The following is a 15419-nucleotide window of genomic DNA, read 5'->3' as shown; positions in this document are numbered from 1 at the left end:
TCCATATATAATATATTTATATATATAGTTCCCAGTCCAACTCTGAATGCTCTGTTGACGCCAACATCTAGCGGCAGGAGTTCTTTTGTAAATCCACCCTATTAAATGTCGGCCGGTGTCAATTGGTTGACAAAAGAACTATATATCCCAGCAGTCACAGCGCACTACTTTTTCTACGGGGAAAATAGAGTCGGGGGCTGCTTGCCGTAGTTGCGAGAACTGTTGCGGCTCAATATTGATCCATATATAATATATATTATATATATATATATATATATATATATATATAGACACTCCCCTACTTACGAACATTCGAGTTACGAACAACGGTACATACGAACATGTCTGCGCATAGGTTCCCCCCCCCCCAAGATGGTGCCGTCACGCGGAAGCCAGTGACAGTAGCTCTGTATATTCTAATGTTTTTCGTGTTTTACAGCCCTTCTATCTTTTTTTAAATTACATTTTAATATTTCTTAATACATTCCTCTTTACTTTACTTTGTACTTTATACTTTTTACTTTAATGTTTTTACAACTTTCTTTGTTCTGTGAGCCTGGCTTCTTTCGGCTACTTCTTGTAGTGCTTCTTTCCCCCGCAAATACCGACGCCTGGCGCTGTGAGAGCTCACCCAGCATCCACCTTCCTCTGCCCAGTTTGTTGCAGTGCGCAAGTGCGTGAACGTATCTCCAGTGCGCAAAGAACATTTTTATCAATAAATATCTCGTGCATCCATTATTCAATATGGTTGGTGAAAAGCGAAAGGCTTCTAGTGAGGGTGGTAGTGCAAGGAAGAGGCAAGCCATTTCGTGGCAATAATAAAGAAGCTTGATGCGGGTGAGAAAATGGTGAGCGTTGCACGGGCATACAACTTGAATCGTTCGACGATCGTTCGTTAAATGTTTTTTTCAGTACAAACCAATGCAGGTTACTTATACAAGCCTTAAACATACAAATGCACTTATATAAACCTTTAATATACATATATAGGCCTTAAACATAAATTATAATACAAAATATAGCATTGAATCAACTTACGAACAAATTCAACTTATGAAAAATCGCTCAGAACCTAACTTGTTCGTAAGTAGGGGAGCGTCTGTAGTTCGAAGTCTAGCTTTGAATGCTGTTTACGCCAATCTAGGGGCTGGAGTTCTTTTGTCAATCCAGCCAGAATGATGGCGAGCACCAAATTAGTGTGCTCGCCGTCATACTGGGTGTATTGACAAAAGAACTACATATCCCAGCATGAATTGCGCACGGGGGAAAATGAAGTCGCAGGCTGCTTACCGTAGTTGCGAGACCTGTAGAGGATGATGTACCCTATTGACTGATTTATTTTATTTTATCGTGATAATATTTTTAGTATTGGTCCATATATAAGGCGCACTGGATTATAAGGTGCCCTGTCTATTTTGGAGAAAATGCGCTGCCTTATAGTCGTGAAAATATGGTGTATGTGTGTGTATGCATGTGCGCGTGTATGCATGTGCATGTGCGCGTGTATGCATGTGCGTGTGTGCGCGTGTATGCATGTGTGTGTGCGTGTATGCATGTGTGTGTGCGTTTATGCATATGTGCGTTTATGCATGTGTGCGTGTATGCATGTGTGCGTGTATGCATGTGTGCGTGTATGCATGTGTGCGTGTATGCATGTGTGCGTGTATGCATGTGTGCGTGTATGCATGTGTGCGTGTATGCACGTGTGCGTGTATGCATGTGTGCGTGTATGCATGTGTGCGTGTGCGCGTATGCATGTGTGCGTGTGTGCGCGTATGCATGTGTGCCTGTGCACATATGCATGTGTGCACGTGCGCATATGCATGTGTGCGCGTGCGCGTGTGCATGTGTGCGCGTGCGCTTATGCATGTGTGCGTGTATGCATGTGTGCGTGTATGCATGTGTGCGTGTATGCATGTGTGCGTGTATGCATGTGTGCGTGTATGCACGTGTGCGTGTATGCACGTGTGCGTGTATGCATGTGTGCGTGTATGCATGTGTGCGTGTGCGCGTATGCATGTGTGCGTGTGCGCGTATGCATGTGTGTGTGCGCGTATGCATGTGTGCCTGTGCACATATGCATGTGTGCACGTGCGCATATGCATGTGTGCGCGTGCGCGTGTGCATGTGTGCGCGTGCGCTTATGCATGTGTGCGCGTATGCATGTGCGCGTATGCATGTGCGTGTGCGCTTATGCATGTGTGCGCGTATGCATAAGCGTGTGTGCATGTACACATATGCATGTGTGCGCGTATGCATGTGCATATGCATGTGTGCGCGTATGTATGTGTGCGCATGCGCATATGCATGTGCGCGCGTATGTATGTGTGCGCATGCGCATATGCATGTGCGCGTATGCGCGTGTGCGCATATGCATGTGTGTGCAGATGCATGTGTGCGCGTGCGTGTATGCATGCATGTATGCATCTATGCACCTATGCACCTATGCACCTATGCATGTATGCATGTATGTATATATATATATATATATATATATATATATATATATATATATATTTGAAATAACATTTGAGATTGGAAAATAAATAAGGGAACAAATCACTGTGAAAAGAAGGTATAAATTAATGTATGTTATGACTAAAATTATCACACCTGGTCCTTCCAAAGGTTGCAATATGGACGGGATGGATTCTTTTGCACTTAATGGTACAAGGTAAATATCTTTTATCAACGGGCTGTTGTTGGACACTACGCCAAAACGCCCTCTGCTGCTGAAGTAAGAAAAGAGTGAGACATAGGCCACTTCTTCTTCTTCAGATGAAGGATGAAAGCGGATCACACATAATTCCTATTAAAAAAAAAAGCATATAATTTACAAAAACAATCAAAAAATTGGTAACACTTATACCAAGTATAAATATGCTAATAGGTAAAGGTAAAGCAAATCTGAAACACATTTAACCCTTTTCATTGTCTGCAGAAAAAAATAAGTTAACCTTTGTGATGTTGGTCTTGAGTCGGGCGATATATTCCCACACTGTTTGAGGCATGATTCGTCCACCAATTTCGATGGTATCAGGTAGTTCCTAAAGAAAAGTACAAAGTGCTCATTGTTTTCAGTTTAACGCCAACCAAAATGATTAAGCCACACAAATATATCTCGAAATGTTACCGATTTCAAAATTCCGGCCGATCCTGAAACGAGATACCCCTTCGTAACAAACTTTGATACAGTGAACATACTGAGGAAACCTTTCCATAATATTTCCTGCTTAGCCAGAAACTTTGAAGTTTCACCATTGGCTGGAGATTCAGAGATCACATTTCTGAAAACAAATCCAAACACATGTTTTCTCATTCACAGAATTTTATAATACTGCAATTTCTCATTACAGTTTTTAAAAGTCATGTTAAACATAATAAAAGTAGCTATACACTGTAACTAGATTTATTTAATGAATGATTAATATACAACTGAAAATAAAATCAGCTTTTGACTTCAATTTTTGGGATACGTAGGATACACTAGATATTACAGTATGTACGATGATATAAACATCATACCTTGAAGATGTGTTATAGAGTCGTGGATCGGCTGAAGAGGACGGCTTCCTTAGGATGGGTTTTGGTAATGGTTTTGTTGGTGGCACTGGCAATTTTGATACAGATGTGGAAGAGCTACCTTCCGTAAAAGTAGCATAAGATGCTGATTGACTCTTCTGTGTATTTGTGGGAACAGACATGCTACGTGATGAAGCCGTGTTCCGACTAGCTGCCGTACGGGGGTCTCGCCTTGTAATAGTTACTGTGGAGACTGTTGGAATCACAACAGGTGTATAAGTTCGTTTTGATGTTATTTTTGAAGCACCAGAAATCGGCGATTTAGGTGACTCGATGACAGGGGAAGCAGGCGACTCTAAAATCGGAGAGGCCGGAGACTCCATAATAGGGGAAGCTGGTGATTCATTAATGGCAAAATCTCTGGTGTCAATTACAAGACGGGAAGAAGGGTCAAAAGTAGATGATGAATAATTAGAGTCAGGCGAGTCAGGTGGCGCTTGTAGATGTGAGTCATCTCCTTTAGACTGTCGTGACGAAGGCTTATCGCTTGATTCAGACACCTTATTTCTTTTGTTTGGTGGTTCCTCCTCCCTTACTTGTCCTTTGAAAATGGAAAAAAATCTGATTTGTAAGTATAAATGGGAAGGAATATACACGTACAGATACTATGCTTGAAATGCAATGTTTTCTTAATTCACCTGTGCATATCTTGCATTTTAGGTCAAATAGGTGACCCTTGTGTTCTGAGGTAGTGTCTTTCAACATACTAGAAAGAACATCTGGCATTGTGCTCCCTTTACTTGGCTCACTCATTTTGTTCTTCAGAGAAACAGTCAGAGTAGAAAGATTTCTCTTCTGTTTGTGTTGTCAAAAATGCATAATCATCAACACATTGCGCAAATGTCAATTCAATCATCTGCATGAGAGTAAGATGAAAGCTCACGTTGCCCATCGGTGTTCTTTCTGGTTTCATGACATTTAAACAGGAAAGATCAACCTTCACAGCTTCAGGCTGTGGCATCAAACTTGGGGCTTTTGTAGCTGCATTTTTAACCTAAAACAAACAAGACTATGTTGACCTCAAAGGAAAACTACTGCAAAATCATGAATAAATTATGCTGTCTTTTATATCGTTAACAGTCTATTTACCTCTGATGTATCTTTTAGATTTTGGTCAGGGACTTTGGTAGCCTGCATGTCCTTTTGGCTCATCCTGACCAGTCTGAAAGGGCTAATGTCTCCTTGTACAACTCGATACAACAGGCCCTAGAGAAAAATAATCCTATGAATTATAATGCAATTATAATACATTTGGCATCTATCGATTTAAACAGTATTCAAATCTTCAAGTAAGATCTTACATTAGGCCTTAATAAATTTGAGCAAACCTTGTTTTTGGGATCTTTCAGGTTGAACATGATTGTTCTGTACTTATTCATGTATTTACTGTCTGTATTGCGAAATATGTCAAACATCTCAGTCTCAATGCTTGCAACAAGCTTTACAGCATCCCTTTCAGATATGGCCAAATCCACACATTCACAAACCCTTAACAAACAAAAAGAAAGTCAGTCAACATTTCTGCATATATACAAACACTACAGACAGTTAATATTGTTAACATAAACAATGGGTATTTAAATAACATAAATAATTCAAATTAAACAATAGAATTCTTACCTTTTGGATAAGATGCTAGTGAGGGAACGCTGGATGCTCTGTCTGACCTGGTTATTTGGTTGAGAAGGTCGAGACGGGGGAGCACTTGGTGCTGGTGGCACAGGCAGATTTCGAGTTTCATTCAGAATTGTTGGGACCGAAGACTTCTGGCATGAAGACATCATGTGGCTTAATGATGGCTGAATTCCTGATTGCTTTCTTGGTATTATAAATGGTGTCAAAGACTTCAACACAGACGCAGTTTCTCTGTGTTCAGACTTTAATGTTTTTGAAGATTGTGAAGCTGGAGGTGGACCAGATTTTGTTTTTATGTTTGGTATTGAGTGGTCTGGTTTTTCACTTGTCCCAATTAAGGTATCGCTTTTGTTTGACTCCTTTGTGCTGTCTTTGGGGTTACTTTTTGAGACAACCGCTTCAGAAACAGGTTGAAGTAAGGGATGTGCTTCTGCACTGGGGTCTTCTGATTTGAGTTTTGGGTTACTTTCAGTCTCTTTATGTTTGCATTCCTTTGAAGCTGTCAGGGGACAAAACGAAGGACTTTGTAAATATTGACACCGACGATTACTGTAAAACACTGAAGTGCAAAGCTCTTAAACACCCATTAATTTCACAACGCAGTGGACCTTGTCAGAACTGTGCAATTACCAAAAAACAATCAGTTATTGCCTAACTCTAGGGAAACAACACTAAAATGTCATCCCCTAACATAGTTATTGGGGTATGTTCTAACAAACTGTGCACTGTATATTACCACCCATTTGTTAACAAAAAAAGCTGACAGACCTGGCCAGTGCAAGTCTTCCTTTTAGCAAATAAGAGAAGAAAAAAGGATATAGGTGAAGAAAAGGGCGGGGGGACACTAGATAGTGTTTGAGACATAAAATACTGCGGTAAGTTCATACCCGTACATCTAAATGTAAGCAAGTAAATATAATGTAAAAATACAATTTAAGTCACCTGATCTTAAAATGGTTTTGGAAAAAACAATTCACTCCCTCCCAGTCATTTAATCATCCAGGAACAAGTCAAGTCGTATATGTGCCTTTTTTATTTATTTGCCCTTTCTGAGCAAAGGAGCACTACAATTTACTTTCTTTCATTGCCGTGTCCTGACATCATGTCCATCATAACGCAATCTTTGTTGCAAGACACACTACAACTTAATGATAGCATGTCTATACATCTGACATTGTAACTGCCAGGAGCAAGTGGAAGAAAAAACATTCAGTCCGGATTCATCATTAGTTGGAAATATAAATCTGGATTGTGGTCAGTGAGATGTTTCAGCATGTTGAGTGTTCTCAACTGTCATGTGAAGAGTAGGTTTCTCATGCGTTTCAGGCCATTCTCACATCAAAAAAATATTTTACTTGACCAGTCAGAATGACGAACTAAATTTAAGTCACATGATTTTAAAACCGTTTCATTTAAATTTGCTGCAAAACTGTCATACCAAACTAAAGAAAATCCACCGTCAGTACATTGTGGTCTAGATATCATTATATAAGGTTAAATATCTGAAGGGGGAGTCGGTGCGTAACTAACCACCAGCGTACAAACCTTGTGTCGAGAGAATTCGCTGGAAGACTATTGTAGAAGGGGTATAGTGATTTTATCCACTAAAATATTCTTAACTCGCTGATTTCCAGACACCAAACCATATTTAAGTGGCAATGATTCTTGCTGGATCTTAATGGAAATGTTTTGAATGTTCCTAAATTTCATACCTTTATGATGAACCAAGCCAATTAGAACTCAGTGAAACAAGCAGTTTATAGCTATTTTATATACTATATATAGCATATTTATATACTTTACTTAATTGACTCCAATGTTATGTTTATCGGGTGGCACGGTGGGGCGAGTGGTAAGCGCGTCGGCCTCACAGCTCTGGGGTCCTGGGTTCAAGACCAGGTTGGTCCACCTGTGTGGAGTTTGCATGTTCTCCCCGGGCCTGCGTGGGTTTCCTCTGGGTACTCCAGTTTTCTCCCACATTCCAAAAACATGCATGGTAGGCTGATTGGACACTAAAATGCCCCTAGGTATGTGTGTGAGCGTGAATGGTTGTCCGTCTCTTTCTGTCCTGCAATCGGCTGGCCACCGATTCAGGGTGTCCCCCGCCTCTGGCCCGGAGTCAGCTGGGATAGGCTCCAGTACCCTCGAGACCCTAATGCGGATGAAGCAGTTCATAAAATGAGATGAGATGAGAGAATAGAAAAATTATGAGTGTATATATGCTATATTTTTTAATTGTGTTTTTATTTAACAGCTATATTAACATCTTGCACGGTATATTATGCAAAAATTACAAAATAATGAAGGGGAGAAAGGGTTTAAAACAAGCAAAAAACATTCACATTTATAAGTGTGGGAGAGCCATTGGTCAGTAAAAGCTAGTGGTACCTAACTTGCCTCATCTGTACTGTCTTCGGAGAAAAATATTTCAATAAACACAATGAAAATGTGATAAGATGAGGTGCTTATCGAATGGGCTCAAGGTTAAACAGACAACGAGTCACGGCGCCCGACACTGTGGTCCAAGCTGCTCAAAAATTTATTGATGACGACAAACATAATGAATTAGTAGTTATATTCATTCAGTTTCCAAGACGCTTATCGACAATAGGGTCATGTCGAAGCATAGTTAAAAGTTGATTTGAACGGGGCCAACTTAAAGTCACTAATTTGAGAAAACTATTGATACCATTAAGCAAACTTTAATAGCTAAATATATGTAACCACGGACTACCAATGTGTTTATTGAAATATTTTTCTCCGAAGACAGTACAGATGAGGCAAGTCAGGTACCACTAGCTTTTACTGACCAATGGCTCTCCCACACTTATAAATGTGAATGTTTTTTGCTTTTAAACCCTTTCTCCCCCTCATTATTTTGTAATTTTTGCATAATATACAGTGCAAGATGTTAATATAGCTGTTAAATTAAAACACAATTAAAAAATATAGCATATATACTCTCATAATTTTTCTATTCTCTCATCTCATTTTATGAACTGTTTCATCCGCATTAGGGTCTCGAGGGTACTGGAGCCTATCCCAGCTGACTCCGGGCCAGAGGCGGGGGACACCCTGAATCGGTGGCCAGCCGATCGCAGGACAGAAAGAGATGGACAACCATTCATGCTCACACACATACCTAGGGGCATTTTAGAGTGTCCAATCAGCCTACCATGCATGTTTTTGTAATGTGGGAGAAAACTGGAGTACCCAGAGGAAACCCACGCAGGCCCGGGGAGAACATGCAAACTCCAGACAGGTGGACTAACCTGGTCTTGAACCCAGGACCCCAGAGTTGTGAGGCTGACGTACTAACCACTCGCGCCACCGGGCCGCCCAATTAGTATATTGTTAATTATTATATGATTGACAGTGTACGTAAGCACACGTGTACCCACAGAAACACACACACACAGTCCCAAGAAGAATTGAGAACCCTGTAGAAGTGTTTACAACACGTCACACAGTTGTCATAAAATATGGATGTCTAAACTATAATATATATACTACAAGTTCCATGACATAATGAAATGTACTAAGATTCCTTTTGATTAAGTACCCCAATTTGACCAGACCAACGATGGCCCTTTATTGCTGATCTTAACCGGTCATCTAAAATCCATGAAAAAATACAGTACTCGTAAGGTAGCATGCTACTACTAAAACTACCCACAAGCAGACTACCAGCAGAAATGTCAAATTTGGCGCCGCTTTGCTCCATCTGCTGTTAGATACATTTTATTAGTGTAGGTCAGGGGTGGGCAAACCAGCCCTCAAGGGCCACTGTGGGGGCAGGTTTTTGTTCCAACTGATCCAGCACAGACGCTTTGACCAATGAGATTTCTCCAGAAAACAAGAAGCACCTGAGTGCAATCCACTGATTGCAATCCACCAGATTGGTGAAAAAGGTGTTCTCTCTATGGGTTAGAATGAATGGTGGCCAGTCCTTTAAATACAGCAAATTAGCTGTCTATGTGTTTTTATGCTGCCGTCTCGTGGTGTAGTGGTGGTTCACTCGCCTCACTTTAGTGCAGGCAGGCACGGGCTCAATTCCTGCTGGTGGTGATATGATTGTGGGTGGGGATGGTCATTTATCCCTCTGTGTGGTCTACGACTGAATGGCGACCAGTCTAGGGTGTAGTCTACTTTTCGCCCAAAGACAGCTGGGTTAGGCTCCAGCAACCCCCGCAGGATGGGCGATATGGAAGGCAAATGAATGAATGATTTTTTTTATGTTGCACAAATGCAAAAATACTTTTCTCCAATTTCCCTTGTCTTTCAATTCTAAGCCATTTCATGTGGTGACATTGGGCGTTACCTTTGTCTGCTATCTGACCCAGACTAGAGTACAATGCCACTGATTCTGCATCATAATGAATTACTTTAGAGTACACGTCCTTAATCTCCGCAATTTAAACAAATTGTATGTAGATATGTATGCCTCTCTGCTAAAATTAAACAAAACAAAACAAACACAGCGGCCCAGCGGCTGAGTGGTTAGCTCGTTGGCCTCACAGTTCTGGGGTCCTGGGTTCAAATACAGGTCAGTCCACCTGTGTGGAGTTTGCATCTTCTACCTGGGCCTGCAAGGGTTTTCTCTGGGTACCCCGGTTTCCTCCCACATTCCAAAAGCATGCATGGTGGGCTGGTTGGACAATCTAAATTGCCCCTAGGTATGAGTGTGAGCTTGATTGGTTGTTGGTTTCCTCATGCCCTGCGTTTGGAATGCCACCAATTCAGGGTGTCTCCCGTCTAATGGCCGAAGATAGCCAGGATAGGTATTCCCCTTTCCCCGTCCGCCTTTTCACTGTATAAATATAGCAAGCAATGTACCCAGACAGTCAAGCTGTCAGCGTCACACAGCGACATGTACAGAATCTTGAATTTAGTGCATACTGATCTGGCACCCTGTCCACTTTGGAGAAAATATTAAACTTTTAAGTGCACCTTATGTGAGTTAATATGTGCCGCATTGCATTTGTACAGTTTTTTTTAATCGCTTAATAAGTGGAATTGCAATTGGCCGAGGTTGACGGGTATGTCAACACCACACTCAAAGTTCAAGTTGGCATGTGTAGCAAGATAAAATATGGTCAACTGTGAGCACCAAAAATCTCTGGCTTTGAAGACAAACCAAGCATCTCGAAAACTACCCCAATTTAGAGGGGAAAATGTGTTTAGCAAAGACATCAGCAAAGACAGCAATTTTTTTTTTTTTTTTTGCCAACACATAGTACTTGCATGACATTTGCAAATACAATTTTTCCCACCCCATTTGGTGTATCTAGGCATCATATCCATGCAGACCAAGGTCACACCTACCTATAAAGTAGATAGTGCAATGAGTTATTGGTCAAATACAGTACAGTAGCATCCCTCCTTAGGATAAGCAGTGCAGAAATGTGTTTGCTGAATGTTTTTCCATGGTGTTTCAAACTCTTCAGCTGTGTGCCCCTTTTTACCATTCTGACATGCTCCTAAAGAGTTCTCATTAGACACATGATTTTCTATTAGGTTTTACTGGTCTGTGTGGTGAAATAATTTTCTTTTTACAGATTCATTCGAGTAGAAAATCATGTATCTATTTGTTACACCACCTATCTGCTAGTCCTGAAAATATGAAATTGAATCCAAAAAACTTCATCTTAAAGATGTAGGCAACAGCACAATAAGTCAACTGGTAAGTCACCATTTTGACACTTTTCTAGACACACAAAAATGAGAAATTTTACAGCCAAACCCCAGAACCACTACAATTTAGAAATAAAAATTGAAACATTTAAGCACAGAATGTGGAGCAGATGAAATGGGTCAAAGACTTGTTAATCATTACCTAATCGGCACATAATCACTCGCTGAGATAGTTTTATCAGCTCTTCCCATTTGAATTTGGGGATGGTCAAGTCGGTACAACACGAGGAGAGTGACTGGGTCACTGCGGGGAACTGCTGTATCATCACGTATTCATCAGACAAGTATCACTTAAGTCAAACGAGGAATAAATGTGGACTAGCAATTGAAAAGTGAAAGGAAAAATTATCATAATCAACAGATAACTTAGAGCAGGCACTTTAACCCTTTCAGGCAGTAGCCACTCCAGAGGACAGCTATTCAAAAGTTGTCAGTTAAGATCTTTAAACCTGATAGGATGTGACTATTTTTAGTATTTTTTTAGATTAGCAATTATATATATATATTTCTAAATTATTTATCATTATTAAAAATGTGAAGGATCACAGGGCGGCCTGGATGGCGTGGGTGGTTAGCGCGTCGACCCCACAGCTCTGGGGTCCTGGGTTCAAATCCAGGAAGGTCCACCTGTGTGGAGTTTGCATGTTCACACAATACCTGCATGGGTTTCCACCGGGTACTTTGGTTTCCTCCCACATTCCAAAAACATGCATGCTATGTTTATTAGACACTTTAAATTGCCCCTAGATATGGGTGTGAGTGTGCATGGTTGTCCGTCTCTTTTTGCCCTGTGATCAGCTGGCCACCGATTCAGGGTGTCCCCCGCCTCTGGGCCAGAGTCACCTGGGATAGGCTCCAGCACACCCCGCGACCCTAATGAGGATAAAGCGGTTCAGAAAATGAGGTGAAGGGCGACCCAGTTGTGGGGTCCTGGGTTTGATAGCAGGTCGGGTCCTCCTGTGTTGAGTTTGCATGTTCTCCCCGGGCTTGTGTGGGTCTGTTCCAGGTACCCCGGTTTCCTCCCACGCTCCAAAGACATGCATGGTAGGGTAGTTGCACACTCTAATCTGCCCCTAAGGTAAGAGGGCTCTCCTTCAAGGACTTGGACTAAAACTTCCATTAACCTGTTTTTTTTATTTATATCAAGGGGGAGCAACTATTTTCACTGTGAGTACGGTATTTAAAATATTTGCATTTATATATATATATATATATATATATATATAATATATATATATATATATATATATATATATATATATATATATATGTATATAGATTATATTTAGATAATAATACATTCGTCTTTTGATATGCGTATAGCTGTAATATTTAATAAATATACAGTTTGTTAATTGTACTGGTGTAATTGTATTTCTGTATACGCGTGAAAACATGTATTGTGGTAGTAAAAATGGGGGTCGTCCTACTTTGCAGTTTTTCATTTATCGTGGCCATCTCTGGTCTACATTAACTGCGATATTAGAGGGATTATTGCATAAATAATGTCAGCCAATGAGTTCAATGAATCCTGGCAAGGTTTAAAAAAAACAACCCAAAAAGATCATTTGTACATGAATGGGTTGAAACTTTAAGGCTGCTGAAATGTAACACATCAAAAGGGATACAAAGAGTGGTGCTAGAAATTATTTCTAAGGTAGCAACAGAAAGTGTATGTAACTTGTTATGCTACCAGAAAATTCACTCAGGCCACCTTTTTAAAACCAAAATTGGGGGATGCTACTTTTCTGAGAAATGGCTGAGGGTAAAATATTCAAATACTAAAATGTTGTGTTCATGAATACAAATTATTCTCTAGTAATACAAGCCACTAATAGTGTGTAAATTATTAGATTTTATGTATGGTTAATTACACTTTAGAAATGAAGACCGGTTCTACATACTGTACATGTTTCTAGTCAAATATTATGTACACAACTGTCATATAAGCCGTTTGAAACATGAATAAGGGCTGTTCTATATTAAAAAAATAGCTTGACCTGCCATTCAATGCTGTATTTTATGTTGGCCGCTAGAGGGGGATGCTCTAAAACTAATATCGTTTTTGTCATTCAGTGGTTTATTGGGGGGGGAAATTGACCCAAAACGGGTGACTGACTAAAAACAAAACAGGATGGTTAAAATATTTTAAAAAATGATGTGGGTAGAAAATGAATTATACCCAAAAACTAATGTCTACGTCCTGGAGTGGTCACCAGTCAATAATTGGGCATAAAAGTAATTTACATAGATAACTATGGGGGATTTAGTCCACAATTAAGTTAACAATCATGTTTTGAGAATGTGGGTAAGAAAAACTTGGAGAAAGACCATTCTTGCATAAGGAGAGTATGAAAACATCACAAACGCTAGAGCTGAGATTTGAACCTAGAACTGCAATCATGTCGCCGTGGTTAAAAAAAAAAAAGAACTTGTCTGCAAAACATCCAAATGTTGAGATTAAATGGTTTAAATATTCTTGTAAGATGTTTTTGCCATTTTAACAGGAAAGCGTAACGGGATGTTTGCACAGATGAGAAATGTTTGTGAAATTGACAAGAAATAATAATAATAATCGGACATAGGCCCTGTCGTCATCATCAATAACAAAAGCCTACTTGTCATCACACCCAGAAACTGCTCCTAACACCAGTTGATCTTTGTTAAACCATGAGCTCAGTCAGGAGACCGAACAGAAATGCTCAAGATCAATCCAGCTACACATCAAAAGTACGCAAACACATGAAGTGGAAAGTTGTGACAGATAAAAGACTAAGATTCTATCCGTCTGCCCCAAAATCTACTCTTCTGATCTAATTTTGAGTTGTCATACTTTTATCGTAATCAACGGGATCAATCCCATCTAAAATGTTAGTGCGTTGTCCCGCGACTGTTTGAAAACCGTAGCCTATGTTTGTTTAGAGGAGCCTTTAATGTACTGATAATTCTGTTTGTACGAGACTGGTTGCTTGATCCTATCCCAGCTGACTTCGGGCAGAGACGGAAGAGACCCTGAATTTGTGGCCAGTCGATTGCAGGGCACGAGGAGACGGACAACCGTTCAGTCTCAGACTCATATCTAGGGGCAATTTAGTGCATCCAATTAGGCTACCATGCAAGTCTTTGGAATGTGGGAGGAAACCGGAGTACCCGGAGAAAACCCACGCAGGCCCAGGGAGAACATGCAAACTCCACACAGGTGGACCGACCTGGATTTGAACCCAGGTCCCCCACTATGAGGCTGACACGCTAATCACTTTCACCGCCGGGCCATGCGCAGATGATTGTTCGTTGACAAAATAGTCTTCAGTGTTTGAAAATGCTGTCGTAGTCAGTGTAATATTTCAGTGTTTTGCTGCTGTTAGGGGGAGGGCATTCCATTAGGCCCGTGGCAAAATTGAAGCATGAAAACCTGTAGTGTTAAAAAATCCTCTGTGACCAACAGGATTCATAAGAGGATAAAACTGATTTTCCAAATGAACCAATCCAATGTCTGGATGTTTAAGTTTGAAAATGACATCTTCTTTGTAGATGAGGCGTGACAATGTCAACAGTGGCAACTTAATCGGAACCTAATCCCCTGTATTGTCGTGTGATATTAATACATCAGCAAGTTCACCCTTCATCACTATACTTGGTGCTTTTTGTTGCCTTAAGAACCCTAATAACAATGCGTGTAATGGTGACTGTTAAAGTACATTCCATGATGACGAATGCAGTATCAGGAGTGTGCGAGCATCAGTAGCAACAAAAGGTGAGAAATGGTAATGTGTACCTATTGTGTATATGGTAATTTTGAAGCATAACTCCAAAGCAACAATGCCCGTATGTTGCAAGTATATGTGAAGTCTGATAAGCATATTGAGAAAAAGCATAACCCACCCTAAATTCAAAAGATGAAAAAAAACAAAGAATATTTGCCTCCAGACGTTGTCCATTGTTTGCAGACCGACAAAATGTTTCCCCTAAAATGACTAGAAATAGAATTGGTCTCAAACAAACTTTCCCTTCAAACACAGCCTGCAGATACCCGGGCGGGTTGAGCCTGCTCTGTTAAAATGCTGCTGGACCAGCCACCAGCGCTGCAGCTCCGGCAGGCCGAGGGGGTTGGTGATTTCCCTGCCTCGACAGCAATAGCTCGACAGTCACCGTGGATGCACAAGACTTCTGTAATTTTCTCAAATTACACTTGCAATTTTTGCTTTCTTAGGAGTCATACTGTAGGTTCTTCCCAACAAAAATACATGTATCTGTTGTGTGTTGCAGTAAATGATCAATGTTCTGTTCATTGCTGTGGAAGCAATAGCATAACTGAAGGTTCCACATGGACACCCTGACTGCAACTGAAAGCACTGAAATGTTTCTTCGTGAACCCATTTGTTTGTGTACATGGGCATACGTGAGCTGAACTGCCAATGCAAAGCAGCGTAGTAGTCACGTTTACCCCTTCTTACAACTGAATCAGTTTCTGGATCTACTGATTGACAAAATGTTGCCAACCTTTCTAG

General features: G+C 40.6%; 1 long non-coding RNA gene across 1 annotated transcript in view; it reads right to left on the bottom strand.

Moving 5' to 3' along the window:
- The window catches only part of LOC144078634 (uncharacterized), a 46202-nt gene that overhangs the window by 7572 nt on the left and 23211 nt on the right, over window positions 1-15419 (bottom strand). Inside the window, exons 2-10 of the long non-coding RNA XR_013301282.1 lie at window positions 5203-5716; window positions 4911-5070; window positions 4672-4788; window positions 4466-4576; window positions 4221-4377; window positions 3526-4123; window positions 3134-3287; window positions 2958-3047; window positions 2614-2809 (exon numbers count right to left, since the gene is read on the bottom strand). This is a non-coding gene — a long non-coding RNA (uncharacterized LOC144078634). The remainder of the gene's footprint in view (window positions 1-2613; window positions 2810-2957; window positions 3048-3133; window positions 3288-3525; window positions 4124-4220; window positions 4378-4465; window positions 4577-4671; window positions 4789-4910; window positions 5071-5202; window positions 5717-15419) is intronic.

This window comes from Stigmatopora argus, chromosome 1 (assembly GCF_051989625.1).
Source record: "Stigmatopora argus isolate UIUO_Sarg chromosome 1, RoL_Sarg_1.0, whole genome shotgun sequence".
Classification (NCBI taxonomy): Eukaryota; Metazoa; Chordata; class Actinopteri; order Syngnathiformes; family Syngnathidae; genus Stigmatopora; species Stigmatopora argus.
Note: the sequence above shows the minus strand (reverse complement) of the source record. Positions and strands in the feature narration are given on the sequence as shown.